This window comes from Myxocyprinus asiaticus, chromosome 40, assembly GCF_019703515.2.
Source record: "Myxocyprinus asiaticus isolate MX2 ecotype Aquarium Trade chromosome 40, UBuf_Myxa_2, whole genome shotgun sequence".
Lineage (NCBI taxonomy): Eukaryota > Metazoa > Chordata > Actinopteri > Cypriniformes > Catostomidae > Myxocyprinus > Myxocyprinus asiaticus.
In genome coordinates this window covers 19,246,049-19,264,032 of record NC_059383.1, presented here as the reverse complement: position 1 = coordinate 19,264,032, position 17,984 = coordinate 19,246,049, and the positions used below count along the sequence as shown (strand labels likewise).

At 39.2% G+C, this 17,984-nt stretch overlaps 1 protein-coding gene across 9 annotated transcripts in view; it reads left to right on the top strand.

Annotated features, from left to right (window-relative positions):
- The window catches only part of LOC127430498 (serine/threonine-protein kinase MARK2-like), a 60,740-nt gene that overhangs the window by 3,066 nt on the left and 39,690 nt on the right, over positions 1-17,984 (top strand). The window lies entirely within an intron of this gene.

Below are 17,984 nucleotides of genomic sequence, written 5' to 3'. Positions count from 1 at the left end.
TATTTAGCCTCTAGAGGCCGTTCTCATAATGTATAACAACAGTGGACCTATCCCAGCCGCTTCAGCACTGGACACAATGGGGAAAAACTATCGGTGTGTATTTTTGCCGATAACAGAAATGTTATCGGTGCCGATTAATCGGCAAAACCGATATATCGGTCGACCTCTACTTGTGTGTGTTGTTCTCACTTTGGAAATGGTTAATTTTGATGCATGACTTCATCCAGAAGAGAAATCCCCCATGTTTTGCCTTTATTTCCCAGGTTGACTTCTTGCTGTCACTGTTATTTTTTTAGTACACACACTCAGAAAACAAAACTTCCCAGATCAGTTCAAAGTTTCTGTACTCTTCTAAGCTGTTGGAAGGACCCAATGTAGATGTTATGCTTTTTAAAACAGATCTCTGTGGGTGAAGTTGGGCCAGTAGCTGTCAAAATCACATTTTAAAACTTAATATTTTCTGCCATCTTATGTCATAATGTCACTTAGTTTTCATGGATTTAGGCACTCCTTGAACCTATCTGTACTGAGAACCAAGACTAATTTATTGGTTTGCATTATAGGGTTTTAAATGGATAGTTCACCCAAAAGTGGAAATGCTCTCAATATTTACTCACCGTCACGCCTTCCCAGATGTTTGCGTTTCTTCAGCAGAACACAAACAAAGATTTTAAGACGAACATCTCAGCTCTGTAGGACCATTCTATGCAAGTGAATAGTGACCAGAACTTTGAAGGTCCAAAAAGCACAAAGTCAGCATAAAAGTAATCCATACGATTCCAGTGGTTAAATCCATGTCTTCAGAAGGAATCTGATAGGTGTGAGTGAGAAATAGATCAGTATTTATGTCTTTTTTTACTATAAATCTCCATTTTCACTTTCACATTCTTTTGTTTTTGGTGATTTGTATTCTCGAGCATATATCCATCTACTGGGCAGGGAGGAGAATTTATAGAAAAATGGTCTTAAATATTGATCTTTTTCTCACTCACACCTATCATATCGCTTTTTAAGATTTGAAGAAATACCAGTAACTCTCTAAAATTAGCATGAGGATGCTGGGGAGCTCAGATCTTGTTTCTATTGTATAAAAATACTGATCCTCTTTCAGTGTTTTTCTGGATAAATTGTACCAACAGTAAGCAGCTTGCATTTATAAGGTCATGAGATTGATGGAGTCCTATATGTAGGGCATGTTTATAGTGGAGATGAAATGTTTGCTGAACTTTTTCTTTCCAAAGCCATACCCCCAGTCTTACGGAGATTTGCAGTGTAAAATGTTTGGTCAACATTTTCCCTCAATTTTTTCATGTGGATTTGGGAATCAACTAATAATCTGGTTTGCCTGATGTAGTGCAATGATTTTTAATCATCTTAGTCTGTTCTCCCAGGTAAATCTGTCTCACATCAGTTCAAGATGCATTTATTCATTTACCCCTTAAGAAATGCTAGCATTTGAGTTGTGATTGGGTGTTTCCGGTCAAAGATTTGTAATCCTCAGCTCTCAGTATGGACTTGCATTTCCAGTTGTTCTAGACATGCCCTGAAGAGTGTCATTGGAGGTGTTTTTTTTTTTTTTTTTTTTTTTATTATTTTGAATGTTTACAAAGTCATATAATGCTATTTGTTTTGGTAAAGATAGATCTTCATGCATGTGTTTTCAAGCCTTACCTACCCAGATACTGAAGGGCCTGTAAGGTCATGGATGAAAGCAGTATCACAAAACCGTGTTTTTCCATCATGATTTTGAATTCTGTAGTGCTTTGGTGTTCCCAGGACTTTTTCTCATCAGTCTGCTTTGCCACAGAAAAGTAGATTCCTATTTTCAAATTTGACTTCAGATTCAAATATTTTTTTATTGTTTTAAGTGTTCTTGTAGCAGATCACCTGTAGCTTGAGCTTGGCATGCCCTGTTGCTCTGAATTTCAAGCGTAGTAGTGTTTCAAATGGTGTCTATTTGTGTACTGGCTGCTAACTCCCTGCTCTTGAAATAGTCATAGTGTGGTAAAAATACTGATAAATGACAAGCTGGCTCACACACCCCCTTTATTTACACCTCCCTCATAATATGCCAGTGTACCCCCCTGTTTTCCCCACGGTCTCAGACAGTTGCCCCTCTCACTGCTTCTGTGTTACCTTCTAGTGCATGAACTGCTGATGTTGAACATGGTTTTGAGCTGTCGCTCAGCAACATTCCTGCAGTTGGTATCCTCTTTCAGGTGTGTGTTGTGTCTTTGGGCAACTTTTGTATTCTTGTCAGATATTCATTCACACAGACCTGAATGCCTGCCTTAGAGGCACTGTAATTAAAAACCGGCAGTTTAGTAGGATGTGTGCACCATGTTTAGTTGCTCTCAACAAATGTCATCTCTCCAACACCACTGTGACAAAGTTGTCACCCCACCTGCCAACTTGTTTGCTTCTGTTTACAGTGCATTCAGAAAGTGTTCAGACCCCTTCACCCCCCCCCCCACATTTTATGTTGCAGCCTTATGCTAAAATGTTTTATTTTTTTCACTCTTGCGTTGTCTTGGCTGTGTGCTCAGGGTTATTGTCCTGTTGGAAGGTGAACCTTCTGCCTAGTCTGAGGTCCTGAGCGCTCTGGACCAGGTTTTCATTAAGATTATCTCTGTATTTTGCTGCATTCAGCTTTCCTTCAACCCTGACCAGTCCCCCTGTCCCTGCCATTGAAAAACACCCCCACAGCATGATGCTACCACCACCATGCTTCACTGTTGGGATGGTAGTGCGCAGGTGATGAGTGGTGCCTGGTTTCCTCCAGACATGACGCTTGGAATTGAGGCCAGACAGTTCAATCTTCGTTTCATCAGACCAGAGAATCTTGTTTCTCAGTCTGAGAGTCCTTTATGTGATTTTTTGCAAATTCCAAGCGGGTTTTCATGTGTCTTGCACTAAAGACAGGATTCCGTCTGGCCACTCTGCCATAAAGCCTGGATTTGTGGAGTGTTTTAGTGATGGTTGTGAATGAATGAGTGAATGTTACATTTATATAGTGCTTTTCTGACACTACACTCAAAGCGCTTTACACAGTGAACAGGGGACTCTCCTCAGCCACCACCAGTGTGCAGCATCCACCTGGATGATGCGACGGCAGCCATAGTGCGCTAGTACGCTCACCACAAACCAGCTATTAGTGGAGAGGAGAGAGTAGAGTTATAAAGCTAATTAATGGATGGGGATTATTAGGAGGCCATGATTGAGAAGGGCCAATGGGGGAATTTGGCCAGGACACTGGGGTTACACCCCTACTCTTTACGAGAAATGCCCTGGGATTTTTAATGACCATAGAGAGTCAGGGCCTCGGTTTAACATCTTATCTGAAATACGGTGCCTTTTTACAGTATAGTGTCCCCATCATTATACTGGGGCATTAGGACCCACATAGACTGCAGGGTGAGCTTCGGGTTGTCTTTTTGTAAGTTTCTCCCATCTTCACACATGGTCTCTGGAGCTCAACCAGAGTTACCATCGGGTTCTTGGTCACCTCTCTTACCAAGGCCCTTCTGCGATTGCTCAGTTTGGCCGGGCAGCCAGCCCTAGGAAGAGTCGCATTTGTTCCTGACTTCTTCCATTTAAGAATTATGGAGGCCACTGTGCTCTTGGGAACCTTCAATACAGCCGAAATGTTTTTGTAGCCTTCCCCAGATCTGTGCCTCAACACAATCCTGTCTCTGAGCTCTGCAGGCAATTCCTTTGACCTCATGGTTTGGTTTTTGCTCTGATATGCATTTTCAGCTGTGAGACTTTATATAGACAGGTGTGTGCCTTTCCAAATCATGTCCAATCAATTGAATTTGCCACAAGTGGACTCCAATCAAAGTGTAGAAACATCTCAATGATGATCCAGAGAAATGGGATGTATCTGAGCTACATTTCACAGCAAAGGATCTGAATACTGATTTTCAATTTTCTTTTTAATAAATTTGCAAAGTTATAAAAAATCTGGTTTTTGCTTTGTCATTAAGGGCTATGGAGTGGATTATGGAGTAGATTGATGTGAAAAAATAAAGCATTTTAGCATAAGGCTAATATACAAAATGAAGGGGTCTGAAAACTTTATGAATGCACTGTGTATATACAGTATATATTAGGGGTGTAACGGTTCTCTGTAAAAAAAACGAACCGTAAGGTTTGCCACCCACGGTTCGGGAAGCATTGGCACCGCGGTCAGTTCACCTCACGTTTAATGACGCATCTGGAGCACAAGTTTTGGTCAAGAAAACAAAGCATCAAACAGACAGGCACAGTTACAACCTCCGCTAATGCACCTGAATGGATCTGTAAATAGATATGCTCCACCTGTGTTTCACGTGGGTCAACTTGATGACATCACAAAAAAAAAGACGTTTACAAAACAGGCACTGTTTGCAGACATCGCTCAACACGAGTGCTGTATACTGGTAATATATGTCAATAGTACACGTGAGGGTTTATTTAGACTAGGTATGCAGTTTTTTTAATCTGCTGATTAAGAAGGTTATTTTCAACAAGGTGCTGACTGCTTAACGTGTTAAACGATCTTTTATTCTGTGTGCACGTCATGTTTAGAATACATTAGGTTTATTGTAGGCTATGTCACAGGCATATTTTATTGTATCCTATAGCTACTTTTTTTTTTTTTTTTTTTTTTTTTTACATCTTAACTGTTATTGGTTAACGTTCTTTATCGAACAGCTGTCATATTAGATCAATGGTTAATGCACGACTGCACGTCGTGAAATATGCACAACTTTTCAGCACATTTACTTTCTCTCTCATAGATTTGGTTTAGTCTACCTGTTCATTATTTTTAACAATGTCCTGACTGTTTTAATATGTTAAGTAACTTTTAATTGGTGATTTCCATTTAGAACAGGCTTTTAATGATTGCTCCATTGATCCTGCACTATTCATTCAATTGTTTTCAATAAATGTCTATTAAATATTCGCTAATGTTGATTCAGTGAATGCATGTCAAGTTCTATATTTAATGTACAATGATCATAATTCAAGGTGAGCACGTTGCAGATAAATGCCCCTTTTCAGTGGAATTTAGCATCGGATTTGGAATAGATTAAGTATTTTAAATGGGTCGCATAACTTTTTTTTTTTTTTTTTTTACTGTTTTCTGAAGGTTGGTTTCTCTTTAGACTAGTTGGTTATAAAACTTCCATCTAAACGACAGTCAAATTAGTCTTAGCGCACATCCCTAGTAGGTAGGTATGTGCGTAGGTAGGTAGGTAGGTAGGTAGGTACGTAGGTAGATACGTACACACACACCCACCAAGCACTTTATTAGGTACACCTACCTAATTAATGTGATTATCTAATCAGCCAATCGTGTGGCTGCAGTACATAAAATCATGCAGATATGGGTCAGGAGCTTCAATTAATGTTCACATCAACCATCAGAATGGCAAAAAACAAAAAAGGATCTCAGTGATTTCGAAAAAAAGGCATGATTAATCGGAAAATTTTGGTATATGTATTGTATTATATTATAGAGTGGTTGACTATATAGCTGTGGAATGCAGGCTTTTAGATTATAGCAATGCTAAAAATATGATACTTCGTTATTTAAGTAATGTAGGCTACACGCAGCAGCCCCCCAAACAATGGCTATCAGTTGGTTTGTTCATGTTAGATATTGTCCCAATAATAATAATAGTAATAATAAAAAAAGAACATAATCTTTTTCATCATGTTTGCCACCTTTTACTTCTGTGTTACTAGCCCTCTGTAACTGGGCCGTAAATGTCAACAGTGACAAACGATGAAACTAATCTTGCACTCAGAGTGGCTTCTGATTTCTCATTTAACAATCTAGGAACTCACTATAACCGGTTCCAGTGATGGCATAATGAGAAGTCCAGATGAATTATTAGCCTAGTAGTTGAATGGCCTAAATGAAGGGTTGTGTTCTGTAGATGGGAGCTGGATCATCTGGTTGGTTTTCCCAATGGTGCTAGGTTAATGGAGGTAAAGGTACTGGTCAAAACAGTTTTTTCTAGGAGACAGGTAGAGCAAGGTCACCTGTAGCTCATAAAAGCACCTTTTTCCAAAGCATGCCCTGTGGTTCTGCAGAGGGATTTTTATTGATAAGCTTCTGCCCACTTTATGGTGTTTTATTTGTATATGAAAGAGCAGGACTAACCCTGTTAAGGCCTAATCATCGGCAGAAGTTGTAGGATTTATGGTTGATGTTTACTAAATGGGTGTGCCGTTAAACTGCACTGCACTGATTTATGCAGCTGTTGAGAAATCACCACAGATCTCATTGCTTTTATCCTGCCCTAACTCATTGAAATGTTTGTGGATATCCAGAAATTTAAAAAAGGGATCTCTCGAAGGAAGGAAATTTAAGGATTGTGCCACACACATTGTAGACCGCATATTATGGGTGCAAGTAGTAAAGTGCAGCTGTAACCCTGTATCTTTTAAATCTTAAATCAGATTTGCGTTTGAACAACATAGTGTTGAAACGATCGCTCAACAAACTTGATTACAGAATGCTCTAGTATTTTTCCTTAATGGTGAAAGGAAAATGTAGGCAGAGGATCCTTTTAATTAACATCTAAAAGGTTCAAATGAATTTGCCTTTACTGCAGTTCTAAACAAACATATCATGACTGCTCATCTTTGATGCTGAATTTAAGCCTTTACAAACAATACTGAGTTTAGGGATGCACCGATGCAAAGGTACAAGTTTTTAGTTAATTAGAACAACATCTGCAGTATTATAGTAGTAATTTGTTGCTGACCTTGCCTATATAATTCCCAAGCAGTAACTACCAGAGTAATGTTGTTTATTAAACATTTTAATCGAAATACCACCCAACGCCCTTCATTTGAGATAATTGAGATGAACACACTAACAGTTTGCTTTTAATCATTGCAATAATCTCTTCAATCTACACTTTAATTCCTTAAAATATTCCTGCTCTACCACACAAGTAATCCTGTGATGACATCATTCATCTGACCCTCTTGTAAGTTTGACTCCTTGTACTTGTAGATCAGTTGAAATGGTGAAACCTTCAGAGCGGCTCAATCTGTAGTTCTTCTTTCCTCTCCCACTCTTTTCCATTGTTTTGGATCCCAGCTGTCCGGGCATGTCAGCTCTCATTTCCAGAGAGCTTCTTGAAGGCCTCCTCTCACTCCGGCTGCCACTCCTCCTGACAAAGCCAGACACGTCGCTTCCTGAGTGTGATCTGGACTTTGCAACAAACCCAAATCTTTTTGGGGGTTTTTCTCCTCTGTCTCTCTCATTCTCCTCTATCATTGTACTTCTGGGAACTTCCTGTTGTGCCGCAGTCTTTGAGGAAGCTATTTTTCTCAGCTCGGACCCCTGGAGAGATCTACATGTGGGTCATTATTTTTAGGCAGAGACCTCCTCGCCTCTGAAATCCTCTTCAGGGTTATTCATCTGTGGCTATCAACGCTGGGCATTGGCTTTGAAACCAGCATGGAATGTCTGTCTTCACCTTTCACATGTACTTTTGATGAGGTTAAACACTTCACAGCGGGTATTTCTATAGGCAAAAATGCTAAAAACACACACATGCATTACATTTCCAGAGAAGGGAGGCATTATTCTTAGCAACCGTATTTTGCATTTGTGATTTATTCCTCAAAGGGAGGCAGGTCTCCCTCTGTCGATGTGTTAAGTCTAGCCTTTCCTCTGTTAGGTGATTATTACACAAGATTTATCATGGTGTGCAAAATGTCATCTTTCCTTTACTGCATATGTGTTTAACGACATCTCCGAGGTGTGATTGATATTGTAGATTTGGTTTGCTTTTTTCTGACAATGGTTTGAGGAATTTGTTCGAATGTGTAGGGTTGCAACGGTATGAGATTTTCACCGACTCAGAAAATATCACGGTATACATTATTACACTAATACTATTATCAGTTACAATGACTCTTAAAGGAGTGAAAACGGAAGGTTTTTTTTTTAGTTGAGCAAACACTTTATTATAATTGAAACTTGAAACCATTTTTTTTTTACTTGAAGTATGTGTAAAAAAAAAAAAAAAAAAAAAAAGGTCTCCCTTTTGAAAATAAATAGAATAAGAAAGCTATCAGAATTATAATAATAAACCGAATTATAAACATGATAAAATAGCATGTAACTATAACATGTTATATAACTAAAGCATTTTAGTGTACATGTTAGCATAGCATGTTAAATTACTACTAAATGAAAAATAACAGCAGCTGTGTGAGCTTTAAAGTAATGTCCAATGATTATTAATAATTAACATATACTGTAGGTGCACGACAGTGCAGAGACTGCTCCTGTCTGGACCTTTGCTTCAGGACCCAGATTTTTCATTGGAAGTCAAGCGACCCACCACAGTAAAAACGTAACCTGTATTTAATGTATCCTGGGTCGCATTTCCTTTTATGTTGCATAGATTTGTTTATGGCTTTCAGGTATAAGGACATGCATCATGTGACATTATTTTTGTTGTTGACATCAACAACAAAAGTGACAGGAAGTTTTCTCTCCTCTTAAAAATTGAAGAGCATATTTACTTATATGAGCCCATGATTATCCCGTTTGTTTCTAATTTCAAACATAATTCAAACAGAACATACATATTACACAGGAAGAAAGGCTCCTCATTACCATGGTTAGGTCAGTGTAATTAGTCTTGAATAATAGTAATAATAATAACAAATTGTAGTATTTATGAAAAATTAAATACTAGCTGAAACACATCTTGTAAAATGCCACTGTTGATATAAAATGAGGTCTAATAGATTCTACCTTTAGATTATTTCATATGAAACTATAACATTTTGTCAAAATAGAACAGTTTCTTTTACTCATGTAAAATCGTGAAAATTTTGTAAAGGTGATGTATAATGAAAAAAAATTAGCGCATAACAGTGTCGATCTTTTCCTCCTCAGTGCTGTTTGGCATGTCAGGGCTGCCTACTGTTTGAGAGGTTTGACTTGACTTCCTCCGTAATGCTTTAAACTTGAAAAGTCTCACTAGAATTGAAATTGGTCACATCAGTTTTGAGGTCTGCGCGCCGCAATATCGAGGGAAGCCCGGTTATTTTATGCGAGCGCCAGAGAGCAGAGCATATCATGATGAGCTGGTGCCGTAACACTCGTGCGAAAGTGCAGATGAGAAGCCTTTAGCTGATTGTGAGATTATCATTAGATCTGCCTCGGCAGTCCTAAATAGACTATCACTTGGGCGGCCGCTGAAATATATTCAATGGGAGAACCATGGCATTGTTCTTTCCCTGCTGTCCGCGACCCAGTCCGAATAGACCTGCGAACCACCAGTTGAGAAACACTGCTTTAACTCACACACACACTCACTTATGTCAGACACCCTTGCCTCGCTTCTCTCTGACATTTTCTCCTCTGCGTGTGTGTGTGTGGGGCAAGTCTGTCTGACACAGTCGAGGAGGAAAGGAGATGCGCACGTGCAGGTGAGATTCTCCGTCCGATTGTTTTTCTCAATACCTTAGATAAGCAAATGTACATGGTATAATAACCGTCAATTTTCATACCGTGGTATACCGTGAAACCGGTATACCGCTGCAACCCTACGCATGTGACAGGTTAATGTTTGAATGAGGATTTTGTCTGAGCAAAAGTGCTGATGTACTGAAGATCTTATGTTCATGTGTGGACTGCACTTCCCTGTTACTCTCACTGCAGACCTTCTCACACAGCATAGCAGCCCAGTGTGACACACTCACTGCAGTGTCATTAGAACTTCCTTTTTGTCACGCAGTAAGGATAAACCTGCATAAAAAATGCATAGGATGTCTGCAAAGTGCACATCCAAGGATGGAAAAACGTGAAGGTGATTATTTGAGACTAGATGACCTTTGCGATTTCACTGTCTTCTTGTTCTTTGTTTATGACTTTGTACCATAGCTGATTTGTACCCTTAGGCTGGGCATACACGGTGCAATTTCTGACACTCGGGAGGTCGTGAGCCCCTGCACACACACTACGGGATGCATTAGTGTTTGCCTCTCATCTGCATGTTTGTATCGGACACACTGAAGAAAATCTGTGAGGTCTTGTCCATGTGAAGTTGTCTTTGCACACTATTAGGCATGTGATTGTATAAAATTTTCATGTCATGATAATTGCTGAAGCTTTTATCACGGTATACGGTATTATAACGGTATTGAATTACATTACAAAAACGGGTTGAACGATAAACTAACTTTGTTGTTCTCTCAATAAAAAGTTTAATTACATTTTCAATACCAAACTGGCCTTTAACAGATAACAAAGAACTTTGAAAAGAACCTTGAACGTTTAAAAATCTACCATCAACACCATAGATACATAATCAAATATAACATTTAGTTGCCTCCGCTTCTGAGACTGTCCGCGCATCTTATCACTTGGCTCGCTGTGCATGACACCGCGGAGACACCCAGCATGTGGAGGCTCATTCTACTCTCCGCGATCCACGTGCAACTTACCACGTGCACCACTGAGAGCTAGAACCCCTAATCGCGACCACGAGGAGGTTACCCCATGTGACTCTACCCTCCCTAGCAACCGGGTCAATTTGGTTTCTTAGTAGACCTGGCTGGAGTCACTCAGCACACTCTGGATTCGATCTCACGACTCCAGGGGTGGTAGTCCGTGTCAATATTAGCTGAGCTACCCAGGGCCCTATTTAGTTGATGTCTTACTATTTAAATGGTCATTACAGATAAGGACAGACCTTGTCTTGTTGAGGCTATTGTTAAAGTAAGGCTAGACTAATTTTATCTTTAATTTAATAACCGTAAGTTCACACACTGTATGGCAACGTACGATTGCGTGGCGTTCCAAATTGAAATTAATATTGAAATTATCATTGTGCCACATTGCCGTTATTAATCACAGGACTTACTATTATCTGATTACAACTGTATTTTAGTTGTTACTACGAGACGCAAATGTTACTCTGTAGCTAGCAGAGTTTTAGCTACTCTCTGGCCACTAGAAATCAAGCTACACATTATCTGCAAATGGCAAAAAGAGTTCACTTTGTTTGTCATCTTAGTGGTCACTTAGTTGTCTCTTAGAGTGTTGTCTCTCAATTTTCAAAAACAGTTTGGAAAAACAAGCAGAACTGTCACAACTTACCTTTAGCTTGCTGAATTGAACGCAATGATTGTCCCACGGATGAGCGGACATGTTGTCCACGGCAGTTTCACTGCCACTTGTCTCCCACGTTTTACACAAATGGAAACTCCAACCAACAATAGGGCTGGGAACAGAGAACAGAAGAAAGTTCTTGTTCAGAACCGGTTCCATTTTTTAAAACATACTGGAATCATATGATCCTCATGACATTCGATTCTGTTAACTGTTCTCCAGCGTGCAATTTTCCGCCGATGCGGCTGGAGCACCGACTCTACTGACCCTACAGTGTAAAAAACACAGCTCTGCCAGTGCCAGTGTCCTTTTGAATCTACAGAGTGAAACATACAGCGCTTCCATTTATAGTCCAGTATACAAGAAATCTTATACTGATGTGCAAGTTATGAATGTCCAACTTGAAATTTAATAAAAACTGTTGAAATCTCACAAGCCTAAAGTACAACATTAGGCTACATAACAGTCTAAACTGTCTCTGGAACTGTTAATGTTTATTTAATGATGACCTGTGTCTCTATTAAATCAAGCAGTGCAGGTACTTAATGGTTGTTCATATGACAACGTATAATTAAAGATACAGATAAGTTAAAGGTGTTTCCCCTAGGATTTTTTTCTTCTTTTTTTTTTTTAATAACATTTATTAAAACATCTAAAAATTTAAATCAGTCTCACGGGGAGATACTATCTCAGTTTTTACCTCTAGTTTTATTCGGATGAAATTATTTTTAAAGTATATAGCCTAATTATGGTCGTTCTCTTCAGTCACTTCTTTCTTAGCAAGATGTGATGCAACGTGCTGAATTACATTATGTTGTTGGTTTTGGCAGATACTTTTAACAAATACATTAAAGGGCAGTTCACCCAAAAAATGAAATTTCTGTCATTACTCATCCTCAAGCCTCTGTACTCTCTTCTGTGGAACACATAAGATGATTTTAGGCAGAATGTTAGTTCCAGTCACCATTCACTGTCACTGCTTATTTATTTATTTTCTATACAGTGAAAGTGAATGGTGACTGAAACTTACACTCTCCCTAATATCTCATTTTGTGTTCCCTGGAAGAAAAGCATAAAGGTTTTATCAGAAATGATCACTTTAAGAATACTAGTCAGTACTCACCAGTTACATTAAATGGCCTTTTAATGTTGACAAAATGCATTGAAAATGTTAACAGATGAAATCCTGAGAGAGAACTTGCTTATAAAATATAATTATATATAATATATAGGCCTATATACATATACACTATATTGCCAAAAGTATTCGCTCACCCATCCAAATAATTTAATTCAAGTGTTCCAATCACTTCCATGGCCACAGGTGTATAAAATGAAGCACCTAGGCATGCAGACTGCTTCTACAAACATTTGTGAAAGAATGGGCCGCTCTCAGGAGCTCAGTGAATTCCAGCGTGGTACTGTGATAGGATGCCACCTGTGCAACAAGTCCAGTCGTGAAATTTCCTCGCTACTAAATATTCCACAGTCAACTGTCAGTGGTATTATAACAAAGTGGAAGTGATTGGGAATGACAGCAACTCAGCCACGAAGTGGTAGGCCACGTAAAATGACAGAGCGGGGTCAGCGGATGCTGAGGCGCATAGTGCGCAGAGGTCACCAACTTTCTGCAGAATCAATCGCTACAGACCTCCAAAGTTCATGTGGCGTTCAGATTAGCTCAAGAACAGTGCATAAAGAACTTCATGGAATGGGTTTCCATGGCCGAGCAGCTGCATCCAAGCCATACATCACCAAGTGCAATGCAAAGCATCGGATGCAGTGGTATAAAGCACGCTGCCACTGGACTCTAGAGCAGTGGAGACGCGTTCTCTGGAGTGACGAATCAAGCTTCTCCATCTGGCAATCTGATGGACGAGTCTGGGTTTGGCGGTTGCCAGGAGAACGGTACTTGTCTGACTACATTGTGCCAACTGTGAAGTTTGGTGGAGGGGGGATTATGGTGTGGGGTTGTTTTTCAGGAGCTGGGCTTGGCCCCTTAGTTCCAGTGAAAGGAACTCTGAATGCTTCAGCATACCAAGAGATTTTGGACAATTCCATGCTCCCAACTTTGTGGGAACAGTTTGGGGATGGCCCCTTCCTGTTCCAACATGACTGCGCACCAGTGCACAAAGCAAGGTCCATAAAGACATGGATGAGCGAGTTTGGTGTGGAAGAACTTGACTGGCCTGCACAGAGTCCTGACCTCAACCCGATAGAGCACCTTTGGGATGAATTAGAGCAAAGACTGTGAGCCAGGCCTTCTCGTCCAACATCAGTGTCTGACCTCACAAATGCGCTTCTGGAAGAATGGTCAAAAATTCCCATAAACACACTCCTAAACCTTGTGGAAAGCCTTCCCAGAAGAGTTGAAACTGTTATAGCTGCAAAGGGTGGGCCGACGTCATATTAAACCCTATGGATTAAGAAGGGGATGTCACTTAAGTTCATATGCGTCTAAAGGCAGATGAGCGAATACTTTTGGCAATATAGTGTATATATATATATATATATAGATAGATAGATACATACACACACACACACACAGTGCATCCGTAAAGTATTCACAGCGCTTCACTTTTTCCACATTTTGTTATGTTACAGCCTTATTCCAGGTTGGATTAAATTCATTATTTTCCTCAGAATTCTACAAACAATACCCCATAATGACAATGTGAAAGAATTTTGTTTGAAATCTTTGCAAATTTATTAAAAATAAAAAATGAAAACATGTATACAAGTATTCACAGCCTTTGCTCAATACTTTGTTGAAGCAACTTTGGCACCAATTACAGCCTCAAGTCTTTTTGAGTATGATGGTACAAGCTTGGCACACCTATTTTTGGGCAGTTTCTCCCATTCTTCTTTGCAGGACCTCTCAAGCTCCATCAGGTTGGATGGGGAGCGTTGGTGCATAGCCATTTTCAGATCTCTCCAGAGATGTTCAACTGGGTTCAAGTCTGGGCTCTGGATGGGCCACTCAAGGACATTCACAGAGTTGTCCCATAGCCACTCCTCTGTTATCTTGGCTGTGTGCTTAGGGTCGTTGTTCAGAGCGCTCTGGAGCAGGTTTTCATCAAGGATGTCTCTGTACATTGCTGCATTCATCTTTCCCTCAATCCTGACTAGTCTCCCAGTTCCTGCTGCTGAAAAACATCCCCACAGCATGATGCTGCCACCACCATTCTTCACTGTAGGGATGGGTTTGGCCAGGTGATGAGCAGTGCCTGGTTTCCTCCAGACATGACGCTTGCCATTCAGGCCAAAGAGTTCAATCTTTGTTTCATCAGACCAGAGAATTTTGTTTCTCATGGTCTGAGAGCCCTTCAGGTGCCTTCTGGCAAACTCCAGGCGGGCTGTCATGTGCCTTTTACTGAGGAGTGGCTTCCGTCTGGCCACTCTACCATACAGGCCTGATTGGTGGAGTGCTGCAGAGATGGTTGTTCTTCTGGAAGGTTCTCCTCTCTCCACAGAGTAACGCTGGAGCTCTGTCAGAGTGACCATCGGGTTCTTTATCACCTCCCTGACTAAGGCCCTTCTCCCCCGATCGCTCAGTTTGTCTGGGCGGCCAGCTCTAGGAAGAGTCCTGGTGGTTCCAAACTTCTTCCATTTACGGATGGAGGCCACTGTGCTCATTGGGACCTTCAATGCTGCAGAAATTTTTCTTTTCCCCAGATCTGTGCCTCGATACAATCCTGTCTCGGAGGTCTACAGACAATTCCTTGGATTTCATGGCTTGGTTTGTGCTCTGACATGCACTGTTAACTGTGGGACCTTATATAGACAGGTGTGTGTGCCTTTCCAAATCATGTCCAATCAACTGAATTTATCACAGGTGGGCTCCAAGTTGTAGAAACATCTCAAGGATGATCAGTGGAAACAGGATGCACCTGAGCTCAATTTTGAGTGTCATGGCAAAGGCTGTGAATACTTATGTACATGTGATTTTTGTTTTTTTTGTTTTTTATTTTTAATAAATTTGCAAAGATTTCAAACAAACTTCTTTCACATTGTCATTATGGGGTATTGTTTGTAGAATTTTGAGGAAAATAATGAATTTAATCCATTTGGGAATAAGGATGTAACATAACAAAATGTGGAAAAAGTGAAGCGCTGTGAATACTTTCCGGATGCACTGTGTGTGTGTGTGTGTGTGTGTGTGTGTGTGTATATATATATATATATATATATATATATATATATATATATATATATATATATATATATATATATATATATATATATATATATATGTGTATATGTGTGTGTGTGTTCATATGTATATTATTAATTTTATAGTATTAAAATGACTATATGCAAACTTGTACATAAAATATTTAAAATATTTATATTTACCAAACTGACTGATTCACATGGCAGAGAAAATACCTGTACAGTTCAGATGGGGTTTCAGAGAGATGGAGATGACAGATGTAACAGGTGTTTAAGTGTTTCTCTTCTTCCTGCAGTAGGTTCGCTTCACCCAGAGTAGTTCTGGTAGCATTTTACACAAAGCATTTTTACTGTTTCTGCCTTTCTTATCAAAGGTGCTGTAATATGTGGGAGTGATATGAAAATGCGGCGATTTGAAAGGCGGAAAAACTAGATCGCTCCGATATTGCATGCTTGTATATTAACAGCTTTGCTTTGTTGATTAAAAACGGGAGCGGTAATAACATTGCTCGCCTACAGAGAGACACGGTACAACTCCATTTGCATGTTGAATCTTTAAGTTCAGTAAATATGCAACAATCTATGACTTACTCTGCGCGCTGATATGAAACTCAAGCGTTCATTGAGGTGCATGAGAGAGGGAGAGATGGATGCAATAAAGCTGATTTACTTGCACAAGTTCTTGAATTACAGTTTGATACAAAGACAAGACTACTGATTTAAATTGTTCATCTGTATGGATTGGCCTACCGATCCATAAATGTTTAAGTGAATCAAAGATTGCGGGAATTCCCCACATTATGAACATGGACCATGCAGGGATTATTAAATTTGCGTGCAATCCCGTGCCGAATTTGTCGGTTATCCTGTTTCTATGTTGTGCACACGCACTCACAAACAGCCTTTGTTGGACAGCTAAATGGTGACATCACTGTGAGCATGTGGATGTATTTTTGTGTGTTTTTCATTTCATATCACCATTCAACAGTGTGCAGTGTATGGTGCACTGCTGCTGAATGCATATAGAGGAAACACTGCACGAGTTTTGTTGTAATAAGTGGAATTTTATAAAATAAATGAATATGCCATCACATTTCTTGTTGGTTTAGATTTGTTTATTTAAAATATAGATCTATTATTGGATTGTATTTCTGTCTCTAAATAGTCTGCAAACACACCTTTTACAAGAACTGTATTAAATGTATTTCTGATTGGTTATATCTGCACTGTAGAAATCTGAAATGATCTCATTATTTGGTAACAGACAGCAGAGGGTAATAAATGCAATAAGAATTGCATTTCTCACTTCCAAATAATTATTTAAAAAATTTTACTAAAAGAATTACTGGGATTGTTACTGGAACTGTTAAGGAACTGGAATCGTTAAAAGGAATCGGAACTGAAATTGTAAAATTCCTTTCGATTCCCAAGCCTAACCAACAATCCCTCTGCATTTTTGTAACCCCAGATACTTCCACTATACCGACTTAACCCTATTAGAATGCGGATAAAGGGTCAGCAGCGTTCCACCTTTAGCCACGTTTCTCTTCACACTGGTTTATTTACATCAGAGTACACATGTATCATTTGAGCCGCATACACGCAGTGTTGTGAATATTGATTCGTTGATGGGAAAAACACTACTGTACGATCAGAAAAATTTAAATAAAATGGCCAAAAGGTAGTCTAGAATTATTTACGGTATTTTTAAGTGCCCACTATAACAATATCGTGCATGTTATTTATCATGATATACCGTATAACCGAATACCGTCACATGCCTACTCACTATCAAGTCTCTGTTTATATATTGCATCTAGATATGGCTCAGGTACATCCTTCAAGTCTATGGGATTTATTTGCAGATCCTGTCATCCAGTGGGCAAAAATTGTAAGTCTGATTGCTTAGAAATGTAATAGCACACCTCTCCTCAATAAGTGATGATATATTAGTGATACTTGCCTTAGCAAAAATAAAAAAATGACGGGTATTATTTTGCTTTATGTAATGTTTAAATCTGGGACTAAAAGCTAAATGTTTTTCATATAATTCTTTGAGTAGAAACTGTACTTTTCATTAAGCGACTAACAAAATAAGCAATGAAACATTTCAGATGAAAAGCGTGAATCTGCAGGTGCTAAATGTTGCCGCGCGGGTCAGATTGGACTATGCATTTGACACCACTGTAGAGTGCAGCTCGAACATTAGGTGGGGACTAGACATCTGCAGTTATTGGTTGGTCACAATGTATTGTGCTCTGGGAGCCAAGCACCAGCAAAACATTATTTTATTCTGGAAATAAATGTCCAAAAAAACAGCACTACCAATATTTATAAGCGACTTCATGAATAAGTCCAAATTCCCTATAATATAATATATTATGAAAAGCTTGTTCCACATAAAAAAAAGAAAAAAAAAAAGGATAAGCAGGTAAGCAATATTTGGATTAATCTTGCATTTATATGTAGTAATTATAGGTTAGATGATTGTCAAAAAGGTCTTCAAGTCACAGATGGCTTCATGCATAACATGCAATCAGGCAGTTTTCAGATTCAAACCACATACTTACCAGTTTCAGTTAGGGCTGTCAATTGATTAAAAAAAATTAACTAATCGCATATTTGTTTTTGCAATTAATTGCGATTAATCGCTTTTTTTCTTAAGACTGAA